Genomic DNA, 15385 nt, shown 5'->3' on the forward strand with positions numbered 1-15385 from the left:
GTCCATAGGACAAACACTTAGCACGAAGATTGAGAGTGGAAAACTACCAGATTCCAGTGGACCAACTACCTTCCTCACTCCCCTCCCTCATTTCATTATGAGTTAGATTCTTGGTAGCACCCCATGTGGTGATGTAGTGATCTTCTCTTTTGAAGCGTGTAGAACCCCAAAACCTAGTTTTGCACCCAACTGTCATATTCGAACAAGGTATAACATCAAATCTACATACTTTCAAAGTTTTTATATACAAATTCAAAAAAATGAATTTCTACTATTTGTGCATCATCCTTGTTTGAGCATCCATGGTTTATCAATATGCATCACAACCTTCATGGAATTACAATGCAAACCTAAAACCTTGTTCTTGTTGTGGTAGTCACTACAATATAAATGGCATTTCCCATCACTTAAAAAGTGATGTCAAAAGTATAAGACATCACTTTTGAGAGTGATGTGAATGGTGGCGACGTGAAAAGTCAGGGTTTTCCACATCACTTTTTAAACAATGTCGACAAGTGATGTTACTTCACATCACTTTTTAATTGATATCCACAAGTGATGTTATAACTTTGCATTACTTTTTAATCGATGTCCACAAGTGATGTTATAACGTTTAACATCACTTTTTAAGTGAAATCAATAAGGCTGATTAACATCACTTAGGAAGTGACGTTTCATTCAGATTCCAAATTACTTGTAAAGCGATGTGAAATAACTCTATAAATCACTTTAAAAGTGATGTCCCATTTATCAAAATAATAATAATAAAATATAATAATAAAAAAACAAAATTGCTAATATCATCCCAATATAATACCATTTTTCTGGTCATTTATCATCAAATAAAGATGAAATGTATCTTAAAATCACATTCATCACACAAATATCTTCTCCAATTACAAATATTACACTATATACAAAAATTGTAACAAGCCAACATATACCAACAAAATCTAATATGCAGTACCGAAATGAGCCAAAGAGAACCACAATCATCCAACCAAGAACCTATCACAGCCTAGCTTGATGCAATCAATTTAATCCAAGAACCTATCACAGCCTAACAAATCACTCTGTTTTCTTTTTTCTGCAGTATGAAACATTGTACTAGAAAATCAATGCACATTTTATAAAAGGAAAATAAACAGATGGAACATCCGCATAATATAGTACCTGAATGACAAAGGAAGTTCTACAGAAGACAATTACTTGTGTTCAAGATCAGGTCCAGCTTTGTGCCAAAATGTATTGGAAATAACTTTTATATTAGAACTTAAGATGAAGGAGACGGAACTCTTAAGGACAATATAAACAAGAAACCATGTGTGTTCAATGTTCATTCACTTAATAGAATATATACCCATTCAGTAAGACACTGCTGACCCTTGGGCCTGCTAATATCCACAACTTTTGGTCCTGTAAAGACCCTATTTTCACCAACTAGTTGCAAAAGATTAATGGGTATCAAAAAAACCAGAGCATTATCTACAACAATATATATTGGATGTGCTAGATAAATGGTTGTTTATCCACGAGCATTAAAGAAATTATAACCCAACACCAGTTGTTAGATATGTAAAAAGGCTGAAAACTATGACAACATAAATTTTTTATTTTAAGATTTTGGTCTTGAATAGAGCAAAAAAAGCGAAGGAAATTAGATATAACTGTGAACTCCTACTAAGTCTATATAAATTAATGAATTCCATACCAGGTGGCTCAAAATCATGGGTAATGAGGATATTGTTTGGACGATATCACGATTGGGCGATGCATCCTACTCTACATTCCTCATGAAGGTATTGCAACCCTCTAGCAGGCTCAACCGCAATTTTTTTTCGTCATGCAACCCCATTCCAATCTTTGCCGATTACACCTTGCATAAAACTTTTTTTGTTATGGACCAATTCAAGCAATACACTGAACCAGAACTAAGAAAGAGTGATATTCATATAACAAAGGTGACTTTTTTCCCACTGATAAAGAAATCTACAAATTTTAATCAGCATACGCAAAATGTTGCCGCAATTTTGAAATTGAAGGATAAGGAAAAGCTTTAGGTCCAAAAAAATTCTCTAGTGCCTCTATACTATCATATTTCTTTCTATAACAATGTAGGAGGCTTCATTCATGAACTAGTTGGACAAATAATTATTTCTTCACATAGTAGCTTTCTTCCAAAATAATTATTTTTAAGATAGAGCCTATACAACAATGACCAAATACGACATGATGCCATTAACGATAACAACACGTCAAGCTTGCTGGCGACAGGAGCACATGTTTAATACCATGCATGAGTTGATTATTCTTACTAAAGTGTAGGTGATGCAGCTAAAACAAATGTAATCCAAGCTTCCACAATGTATGTTTAAGACACAAGACAAATAAATAAGACCCACTATTGTCACTACTCTAAAAATGGAAAATAAGTAATTTGTATGTAAACCTAGATTTAAAACCATAGAATGATTGCAAGCATTTCTTAAAAAACTTAAATACTCAATAACATAAAATTATATCCACTTCACAAGTAGCATGGTTAAGACAGATTTTTGAACTTACCATAGTTCTGCCTTGAATATTACAATTGTAAGGAACAAAAATAGAATTGGGGCAGTATATAATGGAACAAGGCTACTCTTGTGAGCCTAAAAAATAAGGGAAAAAAATGAAATAAAAGGACACTTGATTAGTACAAAGAGTTTTAAGGAAAACAAGCAATAAAACTTAGAAGTATTTACTGTTTACTGGCCTCATATCGTAATCTCAGAAGAAAAGGACTCAATTGCTTCTTGATCTGTCAAGAGATACCAGAAAATGTGTTATTAAATCCGGGGATGTCATTGCTCTTTTTGAGTTGACTGTTAGTTGTTGTTTCTTAATTTTTGCATCCAACACCAGACTATATGACCCACAAGGAAAAAACTAAGAGCGTCAGATAATGAAATAAACAGAAAATAACTTGCCTCTTCTTTGTAGGGCTCATTTGGATAAATTCACAATTCCATCAAAGATCATCCGGAGTGCACAAAATTCTTACTACCATGACTTGTAAAAATTGAAAAAAAAAACTATCAAATTGTTTACTCATCATATTGTAAGGAACCGAGAAAATGGGAGAGTTTACGCTACCATTGCCGCTAGATGTTACAACACTATTCAAGTGCAAGCCAATCGGCAATGGACTGAAATTCATTGAAACACCACCTATAGTATGAATTGTTATTACCTCAATATTTAGAAAGTGCCTTCAATATCACTGTGGGCAGTTATAGCTTGGAGTTGCAAGATCCGACTGAGATGATTCCAATATCTCCCAAGTTTTGAAAAAATGCAGACCGAAAACCAAAAAAAAAACGTACACCGAAATCAAAAGATACCTACTTTAAGAATCTGCAATGCCCAAATTTTATAACCCAAAGAAAAAGAAATTAGAACTTTTGTGATGAGAGAAATCAGTTCGCGAGGGAGAGTAATATGTTCACAATGGAGAGAAATCAATGGTGTGAGTTTACCTCGTCTTCCTCAGCTACTTCTTCAAGTTTTCCTCTTTGACCTAGCTTTGGAAATAAGAAGAATTTAGGGTTTAGCTGAGATGAGGGGAAACCACAGTAATAAGGAATATTAAGTGTTATAAAATTTTAAGGGGGGAGATGCGGGCGCGTGATGAAATTAGAATGGTCAATTAGATTACAAGTTTAATTTTCTTTTATATAATGTTTTTTTTTTTTTTTTGAAGTGGAAATTTTATTAATAATGATAACGAGTTTTACAAATAATTAGGACAAGCGTGCAATAAGCTGCGCCGCAAGTCCTTTCTGAATGGCAAAACCTATCCTCCTAAAAACAAACTCGTTAGAACCAACTGTCATTACGTTGCAGTCCATAACTTTCTGCAATCTCTTAAGGAGCTCAACAGACTGTTGTGCCAAGAAACCAAAAGTGTCAAAACTGAAAAGAATGAAACAATGCTGGTTAGCTCTACAAGCCTCCTCGTGTTTCTCAATTTTCCCTACCGCTGCTCTATTAGCTGTTTCTCCCACCTCAAAGACTCCATTCCCAAGCCCTACTAATGGAGAGGCTCCAGTTACATCAACACACGCATGCCTCCCCTCAGACCAACTGTAGATCAATACATCCGCAGGCCGAAGTGTCGATCTCCCCTCATTCGGATCAGTGAGAAAATTCACAGGAGCCTCCTTCTTCACTGTACCCCAGCCCTCCAAAATGCATCACATAAAATATCTCTGACATGATCATGTCGGTATTTGAAGCCTGGGAAATATCTACAATGTGCTGCATGGTCCCCAAAAGTATCTAGTCTGCTCTTTTTGCACACAGGGCATAGACCACCATCTGAGTACAAAGGAATCATGAGGCGGTACGGAGAATAGAACGATACTCTACATCGGCGACATCTGTACCCAAAGTCCCTCCATCGGAATAGCAAGTAGGAAATCCTTTGCATGTTCTGACTGTAAGCATCCAATGACTGCTTTTTGACGAGCAGATAACACAAACTCCCTCTCAAGACCAGCAACAATCTTACCATAGAACGCTTCCGCCAAAACTTTTTGTGGTTTTGAGGGGCGGTAGCACTCACACCATAGAACCGAGGTCAAAATCGGGTGAGACGAGACTCAATGCATCGCTAGCAACATCAAGAATCTCATCCAAAGGTACCGGGCCACAACTCCTAAGAATGTGGTTCTCGGCTCGAAGTCCGGACAAATGGGAGGCCACAAAAGCAAATGTAGATACATCAGTGGCATAATAAATACCTAAACCGCCTAGACATAATGGGAGTGTCGATAAACGCCACTATAAATCACCGAAGCCAGGACCATCAGAAACCACAATACCCTGGAGAACACTGCGGAGATGCCGATCAAAAGTCTGAGCTGCCTCTCTAAAAAAAAGATGGTGGACAAGTACGAATCGCGAAGACCAACTTAGAGAGCCCAACACAAGCTCGTAAGAGCGCTAACTCACACTGTGGATCTTCTAATACAGCCAAACAGTCCATCAGAGTCATAGCCTTGTCAATACACTTGCGAATAAGACCCATGACAAAAGATGCATCAGTGCCAACTGCACCTCCAAGCAACCTAACCCCCTGCTGAGGATGGGACAAATCTGAAGGAAAGAGACTAGGAGTAGAGCGACGTGGATCTAGTGATGGCCAAAATATCTCAGTTTTAGCCACATTAAGAACCAACCCATAAGAAGGTCCTTCTTCCTGAATCATACCCAAAGTCGCCGCCACTGCGTCTCAGATCCCCACCGTAGTCCCATCATCTAAGTACCACGCTGTAGCAATAAGCCCATAACCGGATCGGATCCGTAGAATAAGAGGATGCAACACCAATGCAAATAGAAAGGGACCTAGAGGGTCGCCTTGCTGGACCCCCGTAGCAGACCATATGTAGCCATCCCCCATGTATAACCTCGCAGGCTGACAATACAAGTACTCGACCCAAGGGGAAATAGCTGGGCATCGGATACGAACCTCTTTCAATATGATGGTCCGATCAACCATGTTAAAAGCATTCTGAAAATCTACCAGCAGCATAGAAAGAGAGCTATTGTCGTTGTTAGCATACACCATACGGTTGACAACGTGCAAAATCGCCTTTGCTCCACCAGAAACACCCACCCCATACTGGAAATCCTGTAAGTACCCAACCACATCTCTGGAAACTCCTCTCATTGCAATCTTAGAGACCAGATGACGCCAAACCATGCCCACAGCTATAGGATGAATACTGTTATCTGGCTTAAGAAGTGGAGTAAGCGGAGCACTCGCTATGAATTCCGCTAACAGCTGTGGACATCGTCCCTATAACCAAAGATTCACCACAGTGGTCAATGCATCTAGCAAATCAGACGATATAGCTGCTGCAGCACCACTCATAGCATCCAACAAATGCTGAGCTTGGAGACCATCACGGCCACAAGAAGTGCCTTTCGAAAACGACCTAATGCATGACAAAAGGGTATTTCTCTCTACAAATAAAGGAGGCTCGACAAAGGAACAAACAGTTGGTCTCACGGTGGTTGTCGACCGGTGTTTCTCCTCTAATGCTTGGATAGTCTTAGCCGAAGTTAGGGGCTTAACCCACGATGATGACAACACTTTTACGGCTGCCGTAAAATGTCCATCAACAACCTTCAGACGCGATCGACGCACATTCTAAGTAGAAACAGATCGGGGTGGCTGGATTGAAGGAGGCTCTACTACCAGACTCTAAGAGGCTTAAAACAATCCACCGTGCTCGTTCCATATCGTCAACGCGATGGAGTATCTTTTACTGGCGAAGGTTTTTCCTAGTACCGGATCGACGTTCACGATTACGTGGTTTGAAAAACCTGTAGAGTGCAAAGACGGGGAGAAGGAGAAGACGAACCCATGACAAAACTGAACTAGGATCAACCGTAATATCCCGGGAGCGGACTTCAATGCACCGTGAAAACGCCAAACGACATGCACGCGGGTATACTTTTCCGCAGTCGCGAAAAGGGTATCTGAAATGCCCTATCAAGTAACGTCTCATCAAGAGAGGGAACAACACCCAGAGGCCTCGGGATATCACTAGCGTCTCCTTGTGATGTGAGTGCAGATTGCATAGTCATAGGGATAGGCGGTGGTTCTGGTATACCGACAATAAGGCATCCCAACTCTCCATTATCAGTCATTTTCGGTGGTTTTGTGATGCCTCTTGAATGACGACATGGTATGGTTAATGCATGCATGCTGAGACAGTGGCCACATATCCATTTGTTCACCGTTTTCAAAAAATTAAGAAGGGATAAATATAAACTTATGTCCTTCTTAATCTTATCCCGCAGGCTATCTATATCTCCCTGACCACCCAAGTGCTGTTTCTTAATGTGAGTTTCGATATACGAAACCGCAAAACCGCCACCACCATTGGCCCCATCTTTGCACTTGTCAAACTCACGAAAAGGACAATGCACATGCTTCTTCTGAGAGAGCATGATGACGACACCCTATGCTCGAACAAACCCAAAAACAGACGACACCAATACGAAACCACAACAAACAAAAGCACTACCATAAATCAAACCCAACTCCAACGAAACCAACCGACAAACCTTACTCTGTGCTTAATGGAATTAAAGTTCCAAGCAATTGTGGAAAGCATCGTCCAAGCGGTACATATGGATGGACCAAGGTATGGATCCGCACGGACTCAACAAAGAAGCAATGGAAGCTTTTCAAGGGATCAAGTCCACTGGAAATGCAGAGCAAAGACGGGAGCAAATTAGGAGCAAAGTCCAATGGCTTCTAATCACTACAACATAGCGAGAAGCTAATTTCTCGGCCGATCAGTGAAATGAAGGGGTGGTGGTGGTATTGCACGCGACGAGTGGTGCGGCGAAGGTGGCGTTAGTGGTCGATGGGAGATGATGAATGGGGATGGTATTTTGGACTGACGTGGTGGAGATTATGAAGGGCGGTGGTGGTAATGGGGGTACAAGCTGATGGATGATGGTGTATGGTGGTGCTGGCAACCGATGGTAGTGATGGTGGTAAAGGGGTTTTGAAAAGTGGGTATAAAGAGAACGAAATTGACAAGTGGGGGGGGTTAATGGAAATTGGGTGATGGCGTGAGGGGTTGGTGAGGGTTGTTGACTGGTGATGACGGGACAAGGTGGTGCTAGTGGCAGCTGCGGTGCTGCACGAGAAGTGCACCATAGAGTTGGTGGCTGCGTGGTGGGAGCAGAAACAGAGAACCTTTTTTTTTTTTTTTTTTTTTTTTGTGACGGATAAAAACGTAAGAAAAGGGCTAGATAACCGTGACCCAATTATCTAATTATTTGACTCAATTATCTAATTATTATTTTGAATATTTGGTAACAGTTGTTTCCATGTATAACAGATATATCTGTTACTAACGTAAAATTATCTCTGTTACAAAATGGCTATTCAGTTTTCTCGGTTTGTTTTTGGTTGGGCTATTTTTGGTGCAAGAAAAGAGTCTAGAGGTTTTTTATTTTTTATTTTTTGTTTAAGGGTGGCTAGTCTAGCAAACCAAGCACACGCCCTGTTTCATTTCTATTTAACATTTTAACCTTAACCTAATTTTTTCCACGGTTTTTTTCTAACTAATTAACTTAATTAAGAGGAGCTATATTAATAATAACACTTCTGGAAGTCACATTATAAGTGATTTCGAAAACTTAGAAAAGTTACTTTTTAAGTGATGTTGAATACATAGATATTACATCACTTTATAAGTGACACGGAGAGTGACAACACCTTTAAAGTGATGTTGAATTCATGGATATTATATCATTTTATAAGTGACATAAAAAAGTGTTACTACATCACTATCACGACATCACTTATTAAAATGATGTTGTACAACTCTACTATATCAGCTTTTGAAATAAGTGATGTTAAAAAAAAATTGTGATAATTATTACATCACATGCTGAGAAAAGTGATGTCATAGCTTTCATATGACATCACTTCACTGAAAGTGATGTAAAATTAGTGATGTCATATGTCATATTTGTTGTAGTGAGTCCTTATCATTAGGCGTCTTAATACACATCATATACCGAGTTTGAGCCTTTTATAGAATATTCTTACGATTACGAAACTCAAAAAATTTCAAACTTCTCGAGTACCTAATACACACAAGAGTTTTCTAATCATGTAGACAATTCATGGAGTTCCACCACAAATAGTCAACCACCATTCAAGAGTGTGGTTTCACCCAAGGTCCATTACCATCAATTTCAAATTCATATCCCACTCCACTATCTATCATATACCAGCTTGACCAAGTAGTGGTCGAACAAACAATACAAATTCAGCAAATAGCAAAGACCTTGTGTTTTCTCCAATCCAGTTCAAAAGATGCCACATCTTAGACTAATATTCTTCCCACTAGTCCAAAACCCAACCAACAAGAGAAACAAGGTGTTACTATAACAAACCCAGTTTCTAAAACCCATCTTGATATTTATGACCAAGGAAAACCCCATCACCATCCACCTGACTATCGTGTGAATTCCAGATCTGATGATGATGATTACATGCATGAAGTTGCAGTTTCTCTCACTTGTCCTAGTACATCATCACTTATGCAAGAGAACACTCCGACAGAAGAGACTCTAGAACATGTGTTGGACTCGACACACTTGGACAATGATAAAGAAGACAAAGAAAATCAAGTGCTAGAAAAAAAGGAAATAAAACCTATGGTGGAAAGTGGACCCCAATTTAGTTTGGTCGTTAAAGACTTATCGATAGAACAAATTTGTGACATCCTTACTATTGCAGATATGAACCACAATCTTATGGAAACGCCAAAACTAGATGAAGAATTCTCTAAGTCTTCGAGATCATGTGAAGAACCACCACCCAACCATCACCATCCCAATTTAACACCTCTTAAAATCCAACCTCCTTTCTTAAAAATTCTACCAATTTCTGAGGACTGCACCACTAAACCATTTCAAAGAAACCTCAAATTTGTACTTAAGCCAATTGCCTTTGAGATCCTTCATATTTTTCTTAACCTTCCCAGTAAAGAGACTTTGTCCAAAATACAAACTCACGAGTCTATCATTCCAATTGATGAGAACACCGCTTTGATTGAATTGCCAGAAAAAGAGGAAACAAAATCAATGGTGGAATGTGGATCCCAATTTATAAACTTAACAATGGACGAAATCAATGATTTTCTTAAAGATGATGACACTGAGTCCAATTTTGTAGATACACCCAAGCTAGATGAAGATTTCTTGGAGTTCTTGAAAGCATGCGATGATGAGCCCATTATTCAAGTGGTTGAAAAGCTTAGTATGTCATACTTCGCATCATTTGAGCTTCATGAAGATCAACTACTACCACACTCACACTCTCATATATTTGGTGACGCAATCCTGGATCACGCACTAGAAAAGAACTATCACCATCTATAACCGGTACCTCGAGTCTTGGAATTTGAGGATTAGTTTCATGACTTGACGCCCCCTCAAGTCTTGGAATTTTAGGAGTGTGTTCTTGAGTAGGTACATCAGGGGAAATAAGAGAGGACAAAGTGGCTTCTGAAATTTGCGGGGTACATTTCTTGAAGAATGAGTCTATTTTGGATAACTTGACGACCATGGTTAACCAACAATTCAAACTCCTAATTAAAGAAACCAACATGAATAATATATTAGTTAAAATTTTAAAATAAATTCATTTAGCAGCAATCAACAAAGCAAATTGTTATAACATGAATTTTAAGAACAAGAAGGCAAGAAGCAAAGGATATTTTCATAAATCATAATCACTACACGTACAACATCCACAGTCCACACAACACTTCAATAGTTCAATTAGTTCTATAAATCAGTAAATCACTACATCCATTCCATATTTCCATTCCCTGATTCGATGATTCCCATAATCCCATTGACATTGAAGAAAAAACACAATAACTCAATAAGTGTGCTAGATAGTCAGATAATGGATATATAAAACCATAGAAATATAGAGAAGAAAACTTACCTTGAAAATTGAAATAATGAAATTGATCAGATGCTATTGGAGTAATGGAGTTGGACTGTTACTCTGTTAGAGCATGAGAAGACAAGATCACGGATTGTTACTTTGTTAGTGTATGAGAACTGAGAAGACGAGATCGAGTGATAGAGTATTTATTCGCTAGTTTATTTAGAGTATATACTAATTGTGGGAATGATGGATGGACTTTGAATATTTTTTAAGCCAGGGGCCCATGGATTTCATTATCACATATATATATTTCTTTTTTTTTTCTTAAAACTTTAGGGGGGAAACTTCCCTTGCCCGCCTCCCCCTGGCTTCACCACTGCATATATATATATGGAAGCACCCCATATATTACTTTGATATGGTTGATTCAAATTAAAAGTGGGTACTAGCATGTTTATTAATGAGAGAAATGTTGCTAAAGAAGAGGTTATTGGAGAAGAAATCAATATCATTTTTTTTTAATAGAAAAAGAATAACATGTTCTTGTTCTTTTTCAGTTATAAGTGAAAAACATAGAATATCTAATGTTAAGTATTGGGTCCTTAATATATTCTAATAAATGAATTGTTTTGTCTTGGGTACACCTAATAAAAAAAAGGATAATTTAGGAACATAAATGTGTTTAAAACAATTTTATTTATTTATTTTAAAGTTGAGGTATGGGAGTGTTTTTATGGGTGTGTCCAAGATCACCCGTATTTTAGTCCCCTTGGATTAAGATTTTTTTTTGGGTCGCGGTATCTACACCACAGAAAATGGAGTTAGCACCCCTTTGCCTAAATCTGTGGTACTGGCACCCCTCCATTTAATGAGACATTTTTCATACACCCTGCCATCCAAAGCACCCCCCCACCCCATTTTTTGAAACTGACCCGACACAAACCAAAAAGAAAAAGAAAAGTAAAAAAAAAAGTAACTTGCGACTACTTCTTCAAACAAGAAAACTTTGGTGCTTCTTCAAACAAGAAAACTTTGGTGCTCTCTCTCGTTCCTCTCAATTAACACCTTTCAACTTCTATTTCAATTTCAATTCACACATTTCTGGTATTCATCTACTCCTCTTGTCATTCATTCAATTTCTTTTTCAATTTTGACTTTTATTCTTCGCAATTTGCTATGTAAATTAAGTTAGGTAATTGTTCTTAAGGTTTCTTGTAAATTAAATTGTATAAATTTGAAAAGACTAACTTGTATATTTGAAAAAACTTTAGTACTTTATTTTTAGTTCACAGTTTGAGTTACAAAGATCACAAAGATCCAAAGATGTCGCCAGTTTCATAAAAGTTTCTATTGGTACTCTGCAATGAGGTTTGAATTTTTAGCGTTTGAATTTTTAAAATTTTAGTTATTATTGGTTTAATGTTGATTTAAATGATTGTAAAGTGCATTATTTTTTTGATTAAATGCGTAAAAGAACTTCGAGAGATTGCGTAAATGAATTTGTTGATTATTTTGGATTGAAATGAAGTTAGTTTTGGTTGTATGAAATATAAGTTGGATAAAGTGCGCTAGATGTTTAATGAAATGCCTAAAATGATGTTTTTTTTTTTTTTTTTTTGTATTTTTGTTTAGTTTGGTTTGATTGAAACTAAATGGATGTTTTTACATTTTTTGCTAAATACATAACGAATGTTTTAATTTTTTTTTTCATTTCATTTAAAATAATTCCGATGATGTTGTTTATACTGCTTATCATTTCAAATTTGTTAAAGAATAAACTATGATTAATTGTATGATTTTTGTAGTGATGCCTCCTCAAACTAGAGGTGCAACGGCTTCACAAGTCCAAGTTCTTCTGCATCTAAAGATCCGGTTGATGATTCTTTTACACTTTCTACATCTACAGATCTAGTTGGTGGTCCTGAGAATGAAGGTTGTGCTGCGGTTGATGCGGATGATAGCGATCCTGTGAATGTGAAGAAAAGAAAGACTACAGGTCTAGGTCCAGATCCAACTCAAGGTCGAGGTCGAGGTCGAGGTCGAGGTCGAAGCTGAGGTAGAAAGAAATAGTTCTAATGCGTGTTGGAATATATAATGGTGTACAAAACTTAGACTCTTCAAATATTTGTGAAACTTGTTTGTACGTATGACAGGTTTTATGATTTAATGTTAAAAATACAGATGAAACTTTGTTGAAATTTGTTCTTGATATGAAAAATGTAATATTTGATTTTACATGTATTACAAGTTTTATAATTTAATGTTGAAAATACTGAAGAAACTCTGTTAAAATTTCGGTTCCTTTGGAAAATAGAATACACTCACTATTGAGAAAAGAAATAAAGAAAAAAAAAATGGAATGCTCTCTTTCCAAATTTAACAAAAGGAAATTATATATAGTATTAACGCTGCGTAGTAGTTTTTTTTTTTTAAATCCCACGAAATGCTCTCTTTCCAAAGTATTGAAGTAACCATCAAAGCTTATGGATTCCTACGGAAGTCTCTTGTTGCTACAAAAGGTTCCACGGAAGCCTCTTGCCACCACAGAAGGGTTTTCACAGAAGTCTCTTTGCGCCGCTGAAGGGTTCTCATGGAAGTATCTTGCCGCCACCCATCAAAACTTATGGATTCCCACGGAAGTCTCTGTAGGAACCGTTATGGTTGCATCAAATGATTTACTATGAACCGTGAAAACCAATGCGCAGCGGAATAAAGGGTTCTCACGGTTTGGTTAGAAATGATACTTTTAGATTGGCTAAGATAACTCGAGAATCCAAGATCTATGAATAAACAACCTCTTGATCTTCATTGTATTCCTATCCTTAGAATGGACGCCAGTGTGGGCAACGATCTACCACCCCTTTTCTTCTCACTTGGCCTCTTTTCTCTCACAAGATTGGAACCGAATTTTGGATTTACTTTTCTTGAGCAAAACCTTGAGAAAAACGGCCAGAGAAAAAGGTTTCTATTTATAGGATACAACAGGGACCATGAGGAGAAATCAGGGTTAGGTCTCCTGACGGGCTTGGGCATCCCATGTTCGCCCAGAATACACGGCCCAAGTCCGTCAACAAATGGCTTATTCCACTAAAGGCCATTGTTGCATTACCGCCCTAATCCCAAATTACGTGTTACGTTTATAGGCTCCATATTATATGCTCGTTGATCTCCCCGTGTTTAAGATATCAAATGCCCGTTGATTAAGTCAAGTTACTGATAACTACATTAATCAACTTCTTTTGTTCTTGAGTAGTACCACTCAACCTCATTGTCATGTTGGATTAAATCCACCTGCAGGGTTTACATGACAATCCTTATGAAAACTCCTCAAGAGGACATCATCAACCCGACTTCTGGGGTCACGATTTCTTCTATAATTAATCAAAGACACCTTACATACAATGTCATTACCCAATCCATCGAGTTTGTTGATTCACAAATGAATCTCACTCATTGATGATTTAAAGCAATGTACAATGCACGTAAGTGCCCGTTATTATATCCGGATTAAGAAGACAAGCATCCATAATAACAGAGGTGTTTGTTCAATTCTCTTATATAGTCAGTATAAAGAGAAACAACCTCACTTGGTCCTGTTCAATACACACAAAGTGTACTAGTGTAATCCTGTAGTCAAGATAGACTAATACCAGATTATACTACGACCATACCAATGGTTTGCCCAAATCCATCTAGGTTGTGAACGTTTACTTATACTTTATAAGGTACTGATGATATGATCTTCTGTGTGTCACCACACACTATATCATCTACAACATAAAGTATTAGACTCATGCATATAACTAATAACAGATATAATATGCATAATATTTGCCCATATGATTCTCATTCAAAATATAAAGAATTAGAGTTAATACAAAAATAATGCTTTTAGTATATAACCCTATCAGTCTCTTGCCACAACAGAGGGGTTCTTCCCACGGAAGTCTCTTGCCGCAACAGAGGGGTTCCCACGGAAGTCTCTTGCCGCCATAGAGGGTTTCTCATGGATTTCTCTTTCTGCCACCCATCAAAGGTTCTGGATTCCCACGGCATGAAGTTTTTGCCACAGAGAGGTTCCCACAGAAGGCTAAGGAATTTTCTTACCACTCTAAATGTAAGAAATTGAGTATTACACATCTTAGCTTTGCAGATGACATCTTGTTGTTTTGTAAAGGGGATCCTACAACTATCCAAGCAGTGAAGAATACCATTGAGGAGTTCTCTGCATGTACTGGTCTAAAGCTGAATAGCCAGAAGACTACACTACTTGCAAGTAGTATGAGCCAACATGAAGCTAAGGAGTTAGCTGATATCATGGAAGTGAAACTAGTTTAGCCACCAGTAACATATTTGGGCTTTCCACTCACATCAACTAGAATGGGGATCAAACCAAAAGAACAAGACATTGACTCATGTAGGAAGACTCCAATTGATCCAATCAATTCTCTCTTCTCTTCATGTATATTGGGCTAGAACCTTCATCCTACCCAATACTACATTGAAAGAAATATCAAAGATTTGCAATAGATTCCTCTAGGCAGGTCCAGACATGAACGCCAAAATGCATCATGCAAGCCATTCTACTCTTAGACTTGGGAAAGATCAGATGGATTGGGTATTGTAGATCCGAAGACATGGAATAAGGCTGCCTACTGTGGCCTGGTATTCAAGATTATATTGCAAGCTATGAAGATTTATTATGGGTTAAATGGTCAGTTGAGCATCATGTCAGAAGCCAACACTTTTGGACTATGAAAATTTCAGCAGATGTTTCGTGGGTCTGGAGAAATGTCTTGAAACACAAAAAAGCAACACAAAAGTTTGTAAGGCACCAAATAGCAAAGGGAGGGCAAACCTTTGTTTGGCATGATCCTTGGTGCCATGACTCTCCGTTAATCC

The sequence above is a fragment of the Coptis chinensis genome, chromosome 8 (assembly GCF_015680905.1).
Source record: "Coptis chinensis isolate HL-2020 chromosome 8, ASM1568090v1, whole genome shotgun sequence".
Classification (NCBI taxonomy): domain Eukaryota; kingdom Viridiplantae; phylum Streptophyta; class Magnoliopsida; order Ranunculales; family Ranunculaceae; genus Coptis; species Coptis chinensis.